We start from the raw sequence: 17709 nt of genomic DNA on the forward strand, positions 1-17709 counted from the left end.
TAAGTTCAGCTGGACATTTAATTTTTGGTACCGGCACAACACAGGAAGTCTTCCACAGTGCCGGCACCCGCCCCAACTCAATCAATCAATTCAATCAATTTTATTTATAAAGCCCAATATCACAAATCACAATTTGCCTCACAGAGCTTTACAGCATACGACATCCCTCTGTCCTTAAGACCCTCACAGCGGATAAGGAAAAACTCCCCAAAAAAAACCCTTTTAACGGGGAAAAAAACGGTAGAAACCTTAGGAAGAGCAACTGAGGAGGGATCCCTCTTCCAGGACGGACAGACGTGCAATAGATGTCGTACGACAACTGTAGACTGAGGTTGAAGATCTTGTGGAGAGGCTGACACAGTTGGGCAGCACAGTCTTTGAGGAGCCTTGGACACACACCATCTCGGCCAGCAGCCTTCCGAGAGCAAAATCTTCCCAGCTCCAACCTCACCCCCATCTCTGTGACAGACAAGGGTGGAGGCACAGGTGTAAGAGGGGGGGTGGCTGCCACATTAGAGTTGTACACAAGTTGTGGAGGTGGAGGTGATGGAAGAGGAGGAGGAGGAGGAGAAGCAGCATTGGAAGTGGGAGTGGCTGCCGTATTGAATCTATTGAAGAACTGATTGAGTTCATCAGCTCTTTCTGCATCACCCACCACTGGCTGTCTTTTCTTGTTGTTGTTGTAACCAGAGATGGTGTTGACTCCTCTCCACATTTCACAGATGTTGCTGTGTTGTAGATTCCTCTCCAGTTTCTTTTTGTATTCCAACTTTGCCATCTTACGTCTCTTCTTCAACTCATGTTGCACTTGTTTGAGCCGTGCTTTGTCACCATCTCTAAAAGCTGCCTTCTTCTCATTGAGGATTGACTTTATGTCACTGGTAATCCAAGGTTTGTTATTGTGGAAACAGCGTGCAGTCTTTGTAGGTATGACTGTGTCTCTACAGAAGTTGTTGTAATCAGTAAAACAGTCAACCTGTCTATCAATGTCCATGATGTTCTCCTCTGTTTCCAGTAGCACATCCCAGTCTGTGCATTCAAAGCAGTCTCTTAGAACCTCAGTAGCCTATGGTGTCCATTTACTGACTGTGAGTTTAGTTGCAGACTGCCTCCACACACAGGGTTTGTAACATGTCTGCAGAAGAACCAAGTTGTGATCTGACCTGCCCAGTGGTGGTAAGGCAGTGGCTCTGTAAGCTTCTTTGACATTGGCATACAGCAGATCAAGGGTTTTATTTTCTCTGGTTGGACAGTTAACAAACTGTGTAAATCCAGTCAGGTGAGAGGAGAGGGAAACATGGTTGAAGTCTCCTGATATTATCAATAGTGCCTCAAGATGTTTAGTCTGTATCTTAGCAAGAGAACTTCACATGGAACTTCAGCAGTTGCCTTGGGTGGGATGTACACAAGTATTGTTATGATATGACTGAATTCTCTTGGTACATAATATGGCCTCATACCAACTGCCAAAAGTTCAATATCTGGACAACACATGTTCTCCTTGACAGTAATATGTGCAGGACTGCACCATCTCTGGTTCACAAATAAAGCCAGGTCCCCACCTTTTTTCTTGCCACTAGCTTTAGAGTCTCTGTCCGATCATATGAGAGTGAAGCCAGGTAGATCCACGTTGGAGTCTGAGATGTTTTGATTCAACCACGTTTCCATAAAACACATGAGACTGCACTCACGGTATACTTTCTGAGACTTCACCAATATCTCCAGTTCATCACTCTTGTTGGGCAGAGAGTTGACATTTCCTATGATGACTGATGGCAGAAAGGGCTTATATCTCCATTTCCAAGCCTTCATCTTTGCACCAGCATGGCAACCACGAAAACACTTGTTCAACTTGGCTGGAATAGGATGGTGTCCTCCAGACTTGCTCCGTTTCAACAAAAAAAGCTCCTCTCTTGAATAAACTCTTCTCTTCACAGAAGTATCCATTAGTAGTTGAGAAAAGTATTATAAAAATTCAGTAAAACTAAGTAAAATTGCAGAGCTACCAGACTTTGTTGTTACTAGTTAACTAGCATGTTCTTAACCTTTCGATAGTGACATCTCTTAGCTAAACTGCCTCAATGAATTCTATGGCCACTTTGAAACACAGAACAACACACTGGCACAGAAGACAATCCCTCCCCCGGGCGAGCAGGCTGTGTGTATGTTCGCAACCAGCATGAAGAGGACCTTCTCCAATCAACCCATGCAAGGCAGCTGGACCAGATAACATACCTAGTCGTGCCCTAAAAGACTGTGCCGAGGAGCTCAAGGATGTCCTCACGGACATTTTCAACATCTCCCTGAGCCAAGCGATGGTTCCCTCGTGTTTCAAAGCCACCACAATAATACCAGTTCAAAAGAAGCCCCACCCATCCAGCTACAATGACTATTGGCCACCATCATGAAATGCTTGGTGGAGTTGGTCATGCAGAACATCATGTCCATCCTTCCGCCCTCCCACGACCCGTTTCCGTTTGCATACAGGTCAAACATGTCCATAGAGGACACCATTTCCACTGCTCTCCATCCAGCCCTCACCCACCTGGACTCAAAGAACTCATAAGAGCCAATGCTGTTCCTAGACTTCACTTCAGCATTCAACACAATCATTCCCCAGCAGTTCATACAAAAACGTGGACACTTGGGACTCAAAGCCTCTCTCTGTAACTGGGTGCTGGACTTTCTAACAGGGAGGACACAAAATGTGCGGGTCAGCAGCAACACCTCCAAGACCATCACGCTGAGCACAGGGGCTCCACAGGGGAGTGTGCTCAGCCCACTGCTCTTCACACTGCTGACCCACAACTGCGTGCCAACCCACAGCACCAACCACATTGCCAAGTTTGTGGATAACACGACTGTGGTGGGCCTCATTTCCAACAATGATGAAGCCAACTACAGGAGTGAGGTGAGCCAACTGGTCCAGTGGTGTAAGGACAACAATCTCTTCCTCACTGTGGGGAAGACCAAAGATATTGTTGTGGACTTCAGGAGAAGACTTCCCCAGCATCCCCCACTGACCATCGATGGTGCTGCTGTGGAGAGGGTGAGCAGCACCAAGTTTCAGGGGGTGCACATCTCAGAGGACCTCCCCTGGACCAACAACACCACATCACTGGCCAAGAAAGCTCAATCACGCCTGTACTTCCTTCGCAAACTGAGGAGAGCAAGAGTCCCACCCCCCATCATGTGCTCTTTCTACAGAGGCACCATTGAGAGTGTCATCACAGGCTGCATCACTGTGTGGCACAGAGGCTGCACTGCCTCCTGCCGGAAGACTCTGTAACGCATAGTGAATACAGCCAGTAAGATCATTGGTACCACTCTGCCCTCCCTCACAGACATCTTCAACACCCGCCTTACCCGCAGAGCTATCAGCATTGCTGGTGACACCTCCCACCCCTCACACTCCCACTTCAGCCTCCTGCCTTTGGGGAGAAGGTACCGGAGCCTCCGGGCCCACTCCGCAAGACTCACAAACAGCTTTTTCCACCAGGCTGTCAGGATGTTGAATTCTATCCACTACCTCTGCCTTATGCCCCCCGCCCCTGGAGTGCCCACTGCACATAAAGACTACCTCTGCTGTTTTTCACATGGACTCACTACACCTGCACCCCGGTGCACTTTACTTCACTTAACTTTTACCATTTGCACCACTCCATATCTGCTGCTGTTGATCAAGGTGGACCTTGATCACCTTGATTGTGCATAGGTTTAGAGTATCTGTGTCTTGTCTGTTAGTTATACTGCTTAGTTTTTATTTTCATTTTCACTTGTATATATTGTTTTTTCATTTTATTATCATTATTCCAATTTAGCTTTGTTTTAGCTCTTAAATTGTATGGCATTAATACTAGGTGAGAGGGAAAGGGCATTTTGATTCTCTGTATGTCATGCACATATAGCAAATTGACAATGAAAACTTTTGAACTTGAACTTGTACTATTTTATTAGTAGTAGTATTATTTCAGTAACTGTGGCAGCTGAACTGTTTTTGTAGTAACGCTAAAAGCAACATCAGATGGGAAGAGCTACATTTGAAGTACCGCATGCAAACTATGTAAGTCACTGCAGTATCTTCCTGCAAATATTTCACAATAAAAGCCTGTTAAGAAAATGAAGGGATTTTCTCAAACAAAATGATAAGTGTTGAGTTTGCATTGAATTTAACAGGACAAACGGGAGCAGATTAAAAGTAAAAAGTAGAAAACTACATACCCTGGTACCCTCTACAGTTGGGGTAAGGGTTGCTAAAGTGCCTCTGCTGTTTCACGCCATATATATATATTTTTTTACTCTGTGTTGTAACATCCCTAGAGGAAATATCAAAAAGGCTGGGTGTTGTCGTTGTACAGTTGTCTACAGCAGCAGATCACTCTTTGTTACTATTGGTCAAAGTGATGGCTGTGATGGGAGAAGTTGTGGAAGACAAAAGAAAATCAAACACGCTCGACTTTCTGTCGGGATGTCGTGAGGCATCCCAGATGTGGCGTCAGTTGTCATCCACTATGGCAAACTACATGAGATAAAATGATGGGTTATCCCATACGATACTCGTTGTTTACAACCCCAGCCAACACCATATGATGCCGCGTCAGGTTGCAATCAGGCTGATATGGGGTAGTGTGAGCATTATTCATCCAGACTCCAGCTGATCTGGAAGGAAAATTAGCTCGCTTCCATTTGCAAATTACTCAAGCTAACGTTATGAAGCAACGCCAGATCAGAGAGGCCCACATGCAAACATGCATACATTGCATGGAGGATGTGTTCCTCTCTCCCCCTCTCTGTCTGTGTGTACAGTATTGGGTTATGGTCGACCTCAATAGCTCACAGTGTAAATCAATTCAGTTTCTGAAGGTCTAGCTGGGCTTTAATGTGATATTCTTAGTGGACAGCTTTTCTTCAAATGCGCCTCTTAATCACATCACAGATAAATCTCAGCTCTTGGTGTTCTCTCTCTCTCTCTCTCTCTCTCTCTCTCTGTCTCTCTCTCTGTGTACGCAAGTGTATGTATTATAGGGTAACATGTGTTCCCTTCCATGCTGACGGTTGCACATCTGGCCCTCAGCTGTGATTGGCCAACAGCTCAACGACGAGGTGAAAGGGGTGTGACACACCCAATTTGGCCAAAGATGATTAGCGAACAGTACTAGAGAAACTGTAAACACTGGTAATCATATTTAAGGCCAGCCCAAATGCACCTAAAGTTTTTTTTTTTTTTTTTTTTTCCTCCAGCCGTACCGGCCCACACTCACCCGGCGGCCCACCGGGAAATCTGCCGGTACTCCCAATGGCCAGTCCACCCTTGAGTGTTACAGATAACTGGCTAACCTTAGCTTGCTTGCTTGCTTGCTAATGGTATTGCTGGCAAAATACTAACTGAGTGGATATGTCAGTTGGCTATCTTGTCATGTTTTTTTACCAGCCAGTGTAATATATGAAAACGGTTCTGAAAACGGTATTGATTTAGTCAACAATAAGTGATGTAATGGTACAAAGTGCTTTCCACTAGCCAAGAGTGATGCAAGGGCGGCCAATGAGCTAACTGTAACCTGAGCTAAGGTTGTACAGACGGGTCCATGTCATTGGTCCGACAGCCCATTGGTCCGACATCCCATTAGTCCGACTGTCCGCCGTGCTGAATGGCTCCCAGCGGGTGTATTTCTACCTTGATGGTGCGCCGCGACTGGCTCTGGGTCAGCTGGGAAAGGCTTGAGGCGAAGCAGGCTCATGGCTTATGTGTTTGTCACTTTCTTTTTCATTTTAACCCACACCATGATCTTTTCCTAACCCTAACCAAGTGGTTTTTGTGCCTAAACCTAACCAGACCTTAACCACAGGGCATCATGATGATTTCGGAACGGACTTTGGAACAATGGGTTTAATATGGTCGGAACAATAGGATGTCGGACCAATGGGCTGTTGGACCAATGGGCAGTTCCCGCACAGACAAGAGAGCAGAATCAATATGAAAATCTAAAACTTACAGAGAAAATAGAAAAAGGCTTTTTGTTAAACAAGTGTCGGTAACACTTCATAAGTCAGCCCGCGTTTTAGAGTGTACCTCTCGCCCACTTTCCCGGGAGTTAGGGTATAACTCCCGGGAACTTACATGTACTTTCCCGGGAGTTAGAGCATCCCTTGCGGTCACTTACCACATACTTTCCAGGGAGTTAGTGTATAACGATGCGGTCACTTGGCACATACTTCCCCGGGAGATAGAGTATCCCTCGCGGTCACTTAGCACATACTTTCCTGGGTCACTTATGTAATTTCCCAAAACTTATGGTTTAATTTCCTTATATGAATCTGTATATGTATGAAGTGCAACGAATGCTTTTGCCCTTTGCTCATGGCATTTGATTCAGTCACTTTTATGTAGCCTATGTGTCATCAGGCAATTTCACCCACACTCCAGGGTTTTAATATTTATGTTTTGTTTACATTTCATTGAATGAATTTGAATATGAATATGTCAAGAAATGGGTCTATATTCTGCAAATTACCTAATTAACGGGCAGGCTGGAGTACAAAGCAAACTTACCCCTCTCAAGTGCACGTCTCTGGAAGTCTTGTAGTGCCATCCGAGGACGAAACACAAACAATACAGTAATGTAATAATATAGCCTACATATATCTTAAAATACACAATAATGAGTCATGAAAAGTTATAAAATGTTTTTATTATTTAAGTACACAGAAACCACATGGTAGGTGTTGTCCTCACATCTACAGCATACTTTCACCAAAACTTACAGGGAAACTAGGCAGTACTTTCCACCTAAGTATATACTAGCAAAAGAGACTGGGCTGGATTATGAAGTTTGCATTGTTTGCCCATCCTTAGTCTGAAAGTACTGGGTAATTTCCCCAAAACTTACAGGGAAACTAGGCAGTACTTTCCACCTAAGTATATACCAACAAAAGAGACCAGGCTGGATTATGAAGTTTGCACTGTTTGCCTGTCCTTAGTCTGTAGCGTGGCACTCAGATGTTAACCCTTTAAAAACAGTTAGTTCAATGCTTCACAAGGTAACAATATTACCAGAAAATAATACAAGTAATAATACGAGTTCCACTGGTTGTCTTATTCAAGTTCAGTTTTGTTCCTTCTGTTATAAACTGTTCAGTTTAGTTTTAATCCTTTATTGTGACAAATGCACTTTTTAAGTCACAAGTCAAGTGGAAAAGGTTGTTGTGATACTACTACCACACTGGAGTGTGATGCTCAAGTGATGGAGATAGAAGAATGGATGGGCTCCTGTGGATAATCGGTGATCTTGATCCAACTCCTTGGGTCAAGGCAGAGATCAGGTTCATGGGTGGCTCGCCATCTCTCTCGTCAGGTAGAATCTCAAATCCACATGTAATTTTCCATAGGATCTCAAAAACCTCACCTGTGTAGAAACAGAGCTATTACTATTTTGCATCATCAACTTCAATTGTTTTATGGCCATAATCAATATCACATAAATACATCATAGTAACACAAAGTGAGCAGATGAATAACTTTTAACTGTACAGTTTTTCTCAACATGGGATACTTTATCCTGTCTTTACATTTCACATCATGAATTATTAGCCTATTAATCCATAACTTGTGATTATTAAGCATATTAATCAGTTACAAATAATACGTATTTCCTTTGAACTACAAAGTTAGTGTAATGTAAAAATGTGATTGCTAAGTGTGATTAAATGTGATATGCTAATCAAACTACTAATGAATCAACTTTAATGATCAAAACATTTCTAAACTAAAACACATAAATGTGAATCAGAATAAAACTTAAACGAGTGACTCCTGTGAATTGTAAGGAGGAGTCCAAAGATCCATCTGCACGTAGCGCCCTACAGCAGATGATACCATTGATGTAATCAAAGATCTCACACAGGGAACGATGCAACACATAAAAATGCACAGCATCAGCAGAACCAGTATGACAGGGGCAAACAGATGCATTAATGACGTTTTCCATCCACTCAAAGAAAACCAGGACCACAGGTCCATCCCTGCTCCAAGTTCAGTGTCACGGCTCTTCTCCAGATGCAACAGGTCATGAGCAACCACATGTGTCATGTTATCAGTGATGTATGTATGTATGTATGTATGTACCGCAATCAGTACCCACAATATGACAAACCCCCCTTGGCTAGCCAGGACTAAATCCATAGCCATCCTGTTCTGCAGAGCCACATTTCTGAGGCCCTGTACTGCTGGTGTAAGTGAGCCGAATCCTGTAGCCACGTTGTCTGTGAGATTTTCCAAGTCCACAGCTACAGCATCAATCTTGTGTGCATTGTTTACTATTCCCCACCTTCGCAGGAGACCCCCAAAACCCTTCTCCACAGGGGCCACCCTTACCACAGCTCATCTTGCTCTGTGAGGTGGGTAGTAGTGATCATAGTCTGTGTGAAAATGAGTCAAATCAGGAACAATTTTCACAGCAGGCAGCAACTTAGCCAAGTAGCACCTGCCACACCATCCAGGTTGAAGGGCCTGATGAACATGTTTGCCACACACCCAGACGTGTTGTATGAGCGATCCATACCCATCACTGGATGTCAGTAAGCCATCTCCATCACCAAAAGGACCTGGAACGAACCGTTCCACCTGCGAGCTTTCTAGTTCTTTCATCTCAGATCTCTCACCACAACGTAGTCGCCTGCATTGAGATCATGCAGCTTCATCCTCGCAGTGACCAGTGTCTGGCAACTTCCTTTTAACAGGCCCAATCCCGGTATTGAGAGGTCTGCCAAATAAGATCTCAAATGGACTGAATCCATTTCTGCTCCTCCTTCTAGCCCTCATGTGCATCAACACAATAGAGGTTTTCAAAAGAGGTTTTGTCCATGACATCTTAGTCTCCTCACACACTTTCACAAGTTTGTTTTTGAAAGTTGCGTTTTCTCTCTCACAAACCCCTCCAGAGGCTGGGTGATATGCACAATGGTGTCAATACTCACCAACTCACCAATTGGAATTTCCCACCTGGGAATTATCAGAGTCATCAAAGTGTAAACTAAGAAATAAACTCTACTTCTCTGTAAGTAGAAACAAAGGTGTCAATCACAGTCACTGTGCTTAGATCAGCTGTCATTGGTCAAACAGGGAGGTGCACACTTCCCATTGGTTAAAGGTAGAAAGTCCCACCTCTCAGCGAGGAGCTTGTACTCATAGGCGCAGGAATGACATGAGCAGACGACAAAGAGAAATGAGTGAAATTACACAATGTCTACGGTGTGAAATGTTGATGTAAACGCAAAGCTAACACTCCAAGATACTCGCAGGAGACGTGAGGGAGGAACCGAGGACCTGTGCGATGGGAGTTTTACCGTGTTTATCAACGTCTTGGTGAGCTAATGCTAAGGCAGGTAGCGATGTTAGCTCGTGCTGCAGATGATATTGGCGCCCGCCGCCGTGTAAAGTGTGTGCTTCCCTCCAACTGTTATACCACACTAACTTGGCGTTGCGACCTACTCCTAACAGTAAAGTGCTACAGTTGTTTTGCCTCAAGGTCGTTGCCGTTTGTATTTGTGTTAGTAGTGTACTGTATACATTTGCACTATTACAGTTGGTTATGGATGTTATTAACGATGAATAGTCAAGTGTAACACAGTGTGTGTACTGGTGTAGCCCACAGTTTCGAAATATGTGTGTTAGCATACATGATTTTGTTATTTATAGTTAAGTTGAAAAATGTTAAACCAATGGTTAAAAACATTAACTTTGTAGTTCAAAGGAAATACGTATTATTTGTAACTGATTAATATGCTTAATAATCACAAGTTATGGATTAATAGGCTAATAATTCATGATGTGAAATGTAAAGACAGGATAAAGTATTCCATGCTGAGAAAAACTGTACAGTTAAAAGTTATTTATCTGCTCACTTTGTGTTACTGTGATGTATTTATGTGATATTGATTATGGCCATAAAACAATTGTTGATGATGCGGTGGTAGTAGAATCACAACGACCTTTTCCACTTGACTTGTGACTTAAAAAGTGCATTTGTCACAATAAAGGATTAAAACTAAACTGAACAGTTTATAACAGAAGGAACAAAACTGAACTTGAATAAGACAACCAGTGGAACTCGTATTATTACTTGTACTTGTTACCTTGTGAAGCATTGAACTAACTGTTTTTAAAGGGTTAACATCTGAGTGCCACGCTACAGACTAAGGACAGGCAAACAGTGCAAACTTCATAATCCAGCCCGGTCTCTTTTGTTAGTATATACTTAGGTGGAAAGTACTGCCTAGTTTCCCTGTAAATTTTGGGGAAATTACCCAGTACTTTCAGACTAAGGACAGGCAAACAGTGCAATCTTCATAATCCAGCAAACAGTGCAAACTTCATAATCCAGCCCATTCTCTTTTGTTAGTATATACTTAGGTGGAAAGTACTGCCTAGTTTCTCTGTAAGTTTTGGTGGAAGTACGCTGTAGATGTGAGAACAGCACTTACCATGTGGTTTCTGTGTAATTAAATAATAAATACATTTTATAATGTGACTAATATGACTCATTATTGTGTATTTTAAGGCTATATTATTAAATTACTGTATTGTCTGTGTTTCGTCCTCGGATGGCACTACAAGACTTCCAGAGACGTGCACTTGAGAGGGGTAAGTTTGCTTTGTACTCCAGCCTGCCCGTTAATTAGGCAATTTGCAGAATATAGACCCATTTCTTGACATATTCATATTCAAACTCATTCAATGAAATGTAAACAAAACATAAATATTAAAACCCTGGAGTGTGGGTGAAATTGCCTGATGACACATAGTCTACATAAAAGTGACTGAATCAACTGCCATGAGCAAAGGGCAAAAGCATTTGTTTTTACTGCACTTCATACATATACAGATTCATATAAGGAAATTAAACCATAAGTTTTGGGAAATTACATAAGTGACGAGTTATACTCTAACTCCCGGGAAAGTATGTGCTAAGTGACCGCGAGGGATACTCTAACTCCTGGGGAAGTATGTGCTAAGTGACCACGAGGGATACTCTAACTCCTGGGGAAGTATGTGCCAAGTGACCACGTCGTTATACACTAACTCCCTGGAAAGTATGTGGTAAGTGACCGGGAGGAATTATGCTCTAACTCCTGGGAAAGTACATGTAAGTTCCCGGGAGTTATACGCTAACTCCCGGGAAAGGGGGCGAGAGGTACACTCTAAAACGTGGGCTGACTTATGAAGTGTTACCCAAGTGTCTTTCCAAAGTGCTGCTCAAAGTTCAAAAGCTCCACAGAGTAGGCTACTGAAAATAAACTGCAATAGGGCTGGGCGGTAGGCTATATCGATTTTTTACAATATACCGATATATTTTCAAGCAAGATATAGATTTAGACAATATTGTTTATATCGATATAGGATCAAGTTGCGCCACATAACGCACACCAGTGTGCATCTCTCCTCTCTCACACTCTCCACACAGCTCCACCCCACTCACTCACTCACTCACTCACAGTTTCTCCACCAACACTTAGAAAGACACAGAGCTGCTCCTCTGTTTAATCTGTCAGTTCATTAGTCTACAGTGCGACATCGGTCTATATGTTGCACAAGCTACACTAACTCAGTCTGTGTGATGGATGAAATTACCACAGTCACACACGTACTGTGCAATACTGTGGGCCTTTCCCTTTGTAACTTTTTTAGCCGCGTCCAGTCAAGTGCCGATTTGTGGTTGTGTTTTGTGTGTAACGTGTTTCCGTTATCAGTTTAGATGCCCAGTGCCACGGTGAGCTGCGCACCTACTCCTTCTCCGGAATAAATCCAAAAGCTGGCCGCCCGCCGTCAAGCGGGTAGCAGTAGCATCTAGTCAACTGCAGCGAACCCCACTTCTCCCCCTCAAACAAGCCGTGTGTTGGGAGACTCTCCTCACCTCTGTCTGCAGGAGACCAGAGAAAGGTGTTTAAAAAATCTGTCTGTTCAGCTCTTAGTACTTTAGTAGCTTCTAACTGAATCTCTGTGGTTTGGAATTTAGTTTCTCTCCTGCGCCATTTTTGCTTTAGATATCTGCTTTATTTTACTGTTTCATGTTAGTTGTCAGCCGTATTAGAAGTTGCTGCTCGAAAAAACTCCACATTTCCTTATTTTGCTGCTTCACAATAAAAAATTTTACATAACAAAACAACGGGGGACTTTTATTTTTAAGACCTTATAGGAATTAAAATATGTTTATTACAGAATTAGAAAAAACACATGCAACAAAAGTAACAGGGGGATTTAGCCATCGATCAGCTTGCAACTGAACATGTAGCCCACTTCGTAGAAAATACTGGGACATTATATATCGTGTATTGCTATTCAGCCTGAAAATACCGGGAAGGATTTTTTGTCCATATTGCCCAGCCCTAAACTGCAACTGAATCTAGAAATATTTTTGGTAGACATACACTGAAATTACAGTTTTGTGTGCAGATGTACAGACTAATGAGGAAAGTGTTCATTTCTAACATGTATTTTGTTTTCAAAACATTTTGTCCTGCAGTTCTCTCTTACTAAACTTTCCCTCCATGACCTTGAACGTTGTTCTTAATAAGATAAAACCTGCAGCCTGAGGGCAAAGACAGAAGTTTAATTCAGAAGATGTGATGCAGGTTGACACAAGCTGAAGTTACCCTGCAGGAAAATTTCACTTTTCAGTTCAGAGAGAAATGAAACATCACAACGGTTTTTCATTGCTCAGCTGGACTGGAGAAACAAATCTGTATTCAGACTCTCTTTTCTTCTTCTCTTTACATTCATCACCTCTATATCCAACATGTGTGTTTGTCAAGAGGAGTTAAGTCCTTTTTTTAAAATGAACATTTGGGACATATGGTGATGACTAGTTTGGTTCTGGGCTCTGATTGGGTTATTGATGTCACTCAGATCTGTTGACATTGTTTTAGCAACAGCTTGTTCTATTTTGTTGCTCCGCCCATCGACCATCTGTCAGCCTTCATGTATGATGACTCACACAGACCCATGCAGATTATGGAAATACAGGCTAATATTAGATTTCCATATGACTGTCCACACGGAGAGGATCTGAAGCAGCTTAATGTTGAAATGCTGTCTTAATCCTGATCCTCTTCTTAAAAGGTTTATTTTGCTGTTTCATCTCTGCACAAGTTTGGAGAGAAAATGAAACTAAGACAAACTCAAACCAGCTGTCAAAATTTAGGAAAAAACCCTCATTGTTTTAGGGAGCTTATTTGTTTTGGAGCTTTTTGGTAATTTCATAGATTATAAAATGAAAATTAGACAAAAAAGAGTGGAACTACTCTTGAGTTTGGACTAGTTATAGTTATTGGGTAATTTATTAGATGGGTGTCAGTAATGGTCTGGTAACTGTGAAAGCTTTTCCTGCAATTAAAGATTGAATTTCATTAGGTTTATAAGCAAAAGTAAAAGTACTCATTATATAGAATTGCCCATTTCAAAGTATATGTTATTATATTACTGGACTATTATTATTGTTGCCTTTGCGCTCCACTGTCTGGCAGGTTACCTCATATCATAGCTGTGCCTGGATTGTGTGACATACTTCTACTGTTATTAAACACACATGATTATATGATTATATATTAATATATACTTACAACATATTCAAGGTTCTAAATTAACACCCACCAACCCGCCAAATGCAGGTTAAAATTCATTTCGGCGGGTGTTAATAAAAACTTACTAGCCAGTTTGGCCAGTGATGCATGAGGCAATCGTGTCGGTCAGAGCCGCTCTACTTAGGCTCTGTTCTTGGTCATTTGTCCCCATGGCAGTACTTCCTACATTTCCCATGAACACTGTGCCGTAATGCTACGTGATGACGTTTCATACGCCCATTGGCTGCACGCATGCCGGTATTTCATGCTACAGTCTGCAGTGCAACCACCGTGAGAAACGAGCTGAGCGAGATAAGGGAGTTAGCTAAACACAGTGGAGCTAAAGTTAAAGTTAAAGCTAAAGTAAAGTTAAACTAAATGCGGCGGTGGTTGGGACAGACTTCTGTGGGCAAGAAGAGGAAGGAGGCAGGGGATGAGGATATCGGCGACAGAGTGTGCAAAACGAAAAAAATAAAGTTTAGCTGACAGGTCGTGAATGGCTTGTGTTTGATCACGAAAGTAACATCATGTTTTACAGGATTGCCGCATGAACACGAAAGAAAAAAACAAAACGAACAATTTCGTGGTGGGAACTAATCATTTTAAAGTCGAGACAGTAAAGGACCATGAGAGTGCCCGAAGTCATCAGGAGAGCCAAAGGATTAAAACTGCCAAGACAGGTCGTATCGAAGAGAGCCTTGCTGGGAGAAGCCTCCCTTTATTGAAGACGTCTGAGTTGGAGGAGATGCAGATACTTTTTCGAAATGCCCATGCCATCGGAAAAAAGGGCAGGCCTTTCACCAACTTTGCATGGATGTGTGAGTAAGTGAATTAACGTTACTATTTACGTTTCAGAATCAGTGCATTTAATACAATACAGAGTGACGTACATGCTTCCATAGACGCAGTTGGAACTTTACATTTGGAGGTTTCAAAAATAAAAAAATCTCACTGAAATGTACTGTGTTGGAGGCGATAACAGTGGCTTCATTTACATGAAAATTAATTTCAGGGTGGACAGGAAGAAGGGCTTGAAGATAGGAGAGACATACAGAAATGACTACCAGGCAAAAGAGTTCATACACTACATAGCAGAGAATGAGAGAAGAAAGATGAGGGCAAGATTATCAGACGGCAAGTTCATCTTGATCATGTCAGATGGATCCCTGGACAGTGCAGTGATGGAAGAAGAGATGGTCTACGTCAGGAGTGCCAGTGAGGGGAAGGTCAAAGTTGATTTTGTCGGGGTTAAAGCTGTCTCAAACCCAGATGCTACAAATATAGCTGAAGCTGTGCGCAGTATAATGTCAGCACTAATTGGAAGAATAAGCTGGTGGCCCTCACCACAGATGGAGCATCTGTAATGACAGGAGTAAACAATGGTGCAGTTACAAAACTGCATGCAGACAGACCATATGTGCTGGGGATGCACTGCATGGCCCATAAGCTCGAGCTTGCCTTTTCAGACGGAATAAGGAAAAAATGTGATGGCCAGGAAAGTTGAGGACCTGTTGAGTGGACTCTACACCTTATATCATAAGAGTGGAGTAAACAGGGCCAGCCTAAAGCCACACTTAAGGGAGCTCCACATGAAGGCTTTGATGCCAACCAGAGAAGGTGGAACCCAGTGGCTACCACATCTCTTCAAAGCACTTGACCATTTTCTCAGGGGATATGCTGGCATTGTACGCCACTTAGAGAAGAAGGTATGTTAATTTATAGCCTACTAAAACCAGCAGTGTAGATGGATAATTTAATGTTTGCTTTCTTTTTCTCTTCATCAGTTTTAAATGCTATCTGTAATATAATGCAGTTGTTTTGTTTGTAGTCCCAGGAGGCCACGAACATCAATGTTGTTCTGAGGGCAAAGGCCAAGGGGTTCCTGAACATAGCCAAGGATGGTGGAGCGCTCAGGTTTTGCTGCCTTCTCCATGACACCATCTATCAACTGAGCAACCTCTCCAAGTCACTGCAGAGGTCAGTGTCAACCCTGGCTGAAGCTCAGAGCTGCCTGTCCTCCACTCAGGCTGTCATAGAAAAGTACAAGTCAATGTATCTATCATATATCCTAAAATTTATGATTTGATTTTAGGTTGTGTTGGTGTGTTTTCACCTCAGTACACACTCACTGCTAGATAGATTTGCTGATGTGAATAGTGGTGTCCTGCAGGCTATGCTGCTGACCAGTTTCCAGTGCTGGCCAGAGGCAGACACGAGTTCAGGTTGGCAATTCAAATGTAATGAACAAATCTTTACGCATTTTATGTTTTAAGACAACTGCTTAACTTTATATTAATGTTTTCCCCATTGTTCTCAGATTTTGGTGATGAAGAGGTAAACAAACTCATCAGTCACTTCCGACCTCTTCTGCTGTCTGCTGCAGTGGATGTGGAGTTAATCCCTGATCAATGGACAGTTCTCAAGACTGAACTGTACACAGCAGGATTCAGCCAAGGTACTTGAAGAATGATGTTTTTGAGAAAAAAAATCTCATACTGATGTACCTTAACAGTAGCGTCTTTAAATAAGTGCTTGAAAAGTTCCCAAGTTTCAGATAAGCTCTATAGAAATGTCTAATATTGTGAGACAGTTTTATTTTGTTTATCACACACACAATCCAAATTTGATGCCATCTTTAAATAACTAAAGTTGCATTTGAAAATGTATAATTTGTTTTGCAAGTGCATAATGCATATTGTCTGTCTGACCCTGATACAGGAACCTTTGAGAAGACCTGGCCTACTGTGAACAGAATGCTGTGCCATCGGTGTCCTGACGTCCTTAATCTTTTTGGTGCTCTCCTCACCATCCCTGCAACTACAGCTGACTGTGAAAGAGGGTTCAGTGTTATGAAGCAGGTAAAGACTGACTGGCGCTCATGCCTGAAAGGTGAGACCCTTTCTGACCTCCTTAAAACCCAGTTGTGCTCACCAGACATCAAAGACTTTGATCCAAGCAAAGCCATGTTGGCACTTTCTGTGTATATTTTGTTGTATGTATTGTACTTTCTGTGGGTTTTTCATGCCAACAATGTTAATAAAATGATCAAATGCATTCAGTGGCACTCATAATCTCTCTTATTTTCACCAGAAAAAATTTGGCTAGTGGAAATTCTGGCTGGTGATCAAAAAAGTTAATTTAGAACCCTGAACATATTGTACCACAATAGCCGTAATTATTATTATTATAATATTATTGCCAGGGTTGAAAGTAAGCTGGTACGATCCGGTACTGTGTACCACTTAAAGATTCAGTAGCGGTAAGCAGTACCAGGAAGAGGAGAGAGCGGCTGCCCGTTAAAGCCCAAATTCAGAACCAGTCACGGCCGCACTTTAGGCCAGAAAATAGATCTGCTAGCAATATATGCAGTTTTAAACACCACTTTGTCTGTTTATTAATTGCTTTTAGCTTGTTCCGAATTGCTCCTACACCGTCCGTGATGTGTTGTGGTCCATGCTGGATGGAGCCTTGCCCAGACATCTCCCTCTCTCCCCCAGCCCCTCCCCTGGGAGAGAGTCCGGTGGTCTCCTATGAGCCCAGCCTTCGAGACTTGCAACGCTCCGTTAAATGTCATTCAGTTCATCAAAAAAAATATCCCAATTAAAATCAGTAGCATAATAAGCAGATATGTTCCATGTTATTTTGTTTAATTTCAACAACACAGAGAACAGCTTGAACAAGCTGCGTAGAACTAACGATCAGAGATTTCACTCTCAGCAGTACCTGACCGCGCATGCACGTCTACTTCCGAAACACAGCGGTTTGATTTATTGTACTGGGACATTTGATTTTTCCACAACTGGACCACGGATGTCAAAAAACGCCATTTGCACTGGGACAGGACAAACAATAAATGAAACCAACAAAATTCCACACATTCTGTCAGTGTGATTTAAATAGTAAATATTTAAATAGTTTATTGAGTTTATTGTGGATGTTGATCAATGTTTTTTACAACAAAAAATAGGTAAAGAGGAAAAGAGAAAAAGAAAAAAATGACATGCATGGGTTTAAGTGTTCATTAAGGTTTCATACATGCCAGCACCCTAAACATTAAACAAATATTTTACTATACACGTTGTGAAGTGTTTCTAA

General features: G+C 42.3%; 1 long non-coding RNA gene across 1 annotated transcript; it reads left to right on the plus strand.

The window, feature by feature from the left end:
- Positions 1-14245: 14245 nt before the first annotated feature.
- LOC144467450 (uncharacterized) lies at positions 14246-15831 on the plus strand. Its single transcript, XR_013493649.1, has 3 exons — positions 14246-14436; positions 15443-15591; positions 15707-15831. It is a non-coding gene; the product is annotated as an uncharacterized LOC144467450 (long non-coding RNA).
- The last annotated feature ends 1878 nt before the right edge of the window (positions 15832-17709 follow it).

The sequence above is a fragment of the Epinephelus lanceolatus genome, chromosome 16 (assembly GCF_041903045.1).
Source record: "Epinephelus lanceolatus isolate andai-2023 chromosome 16, ASM4190304v1, whole genome shotgun sequence".
NCBI lineage: Eukaryota > Metazoa > Chordata > Actinopteri > Perciformes > Serranidae > Epinephelus > Epinephelus lanceolatus.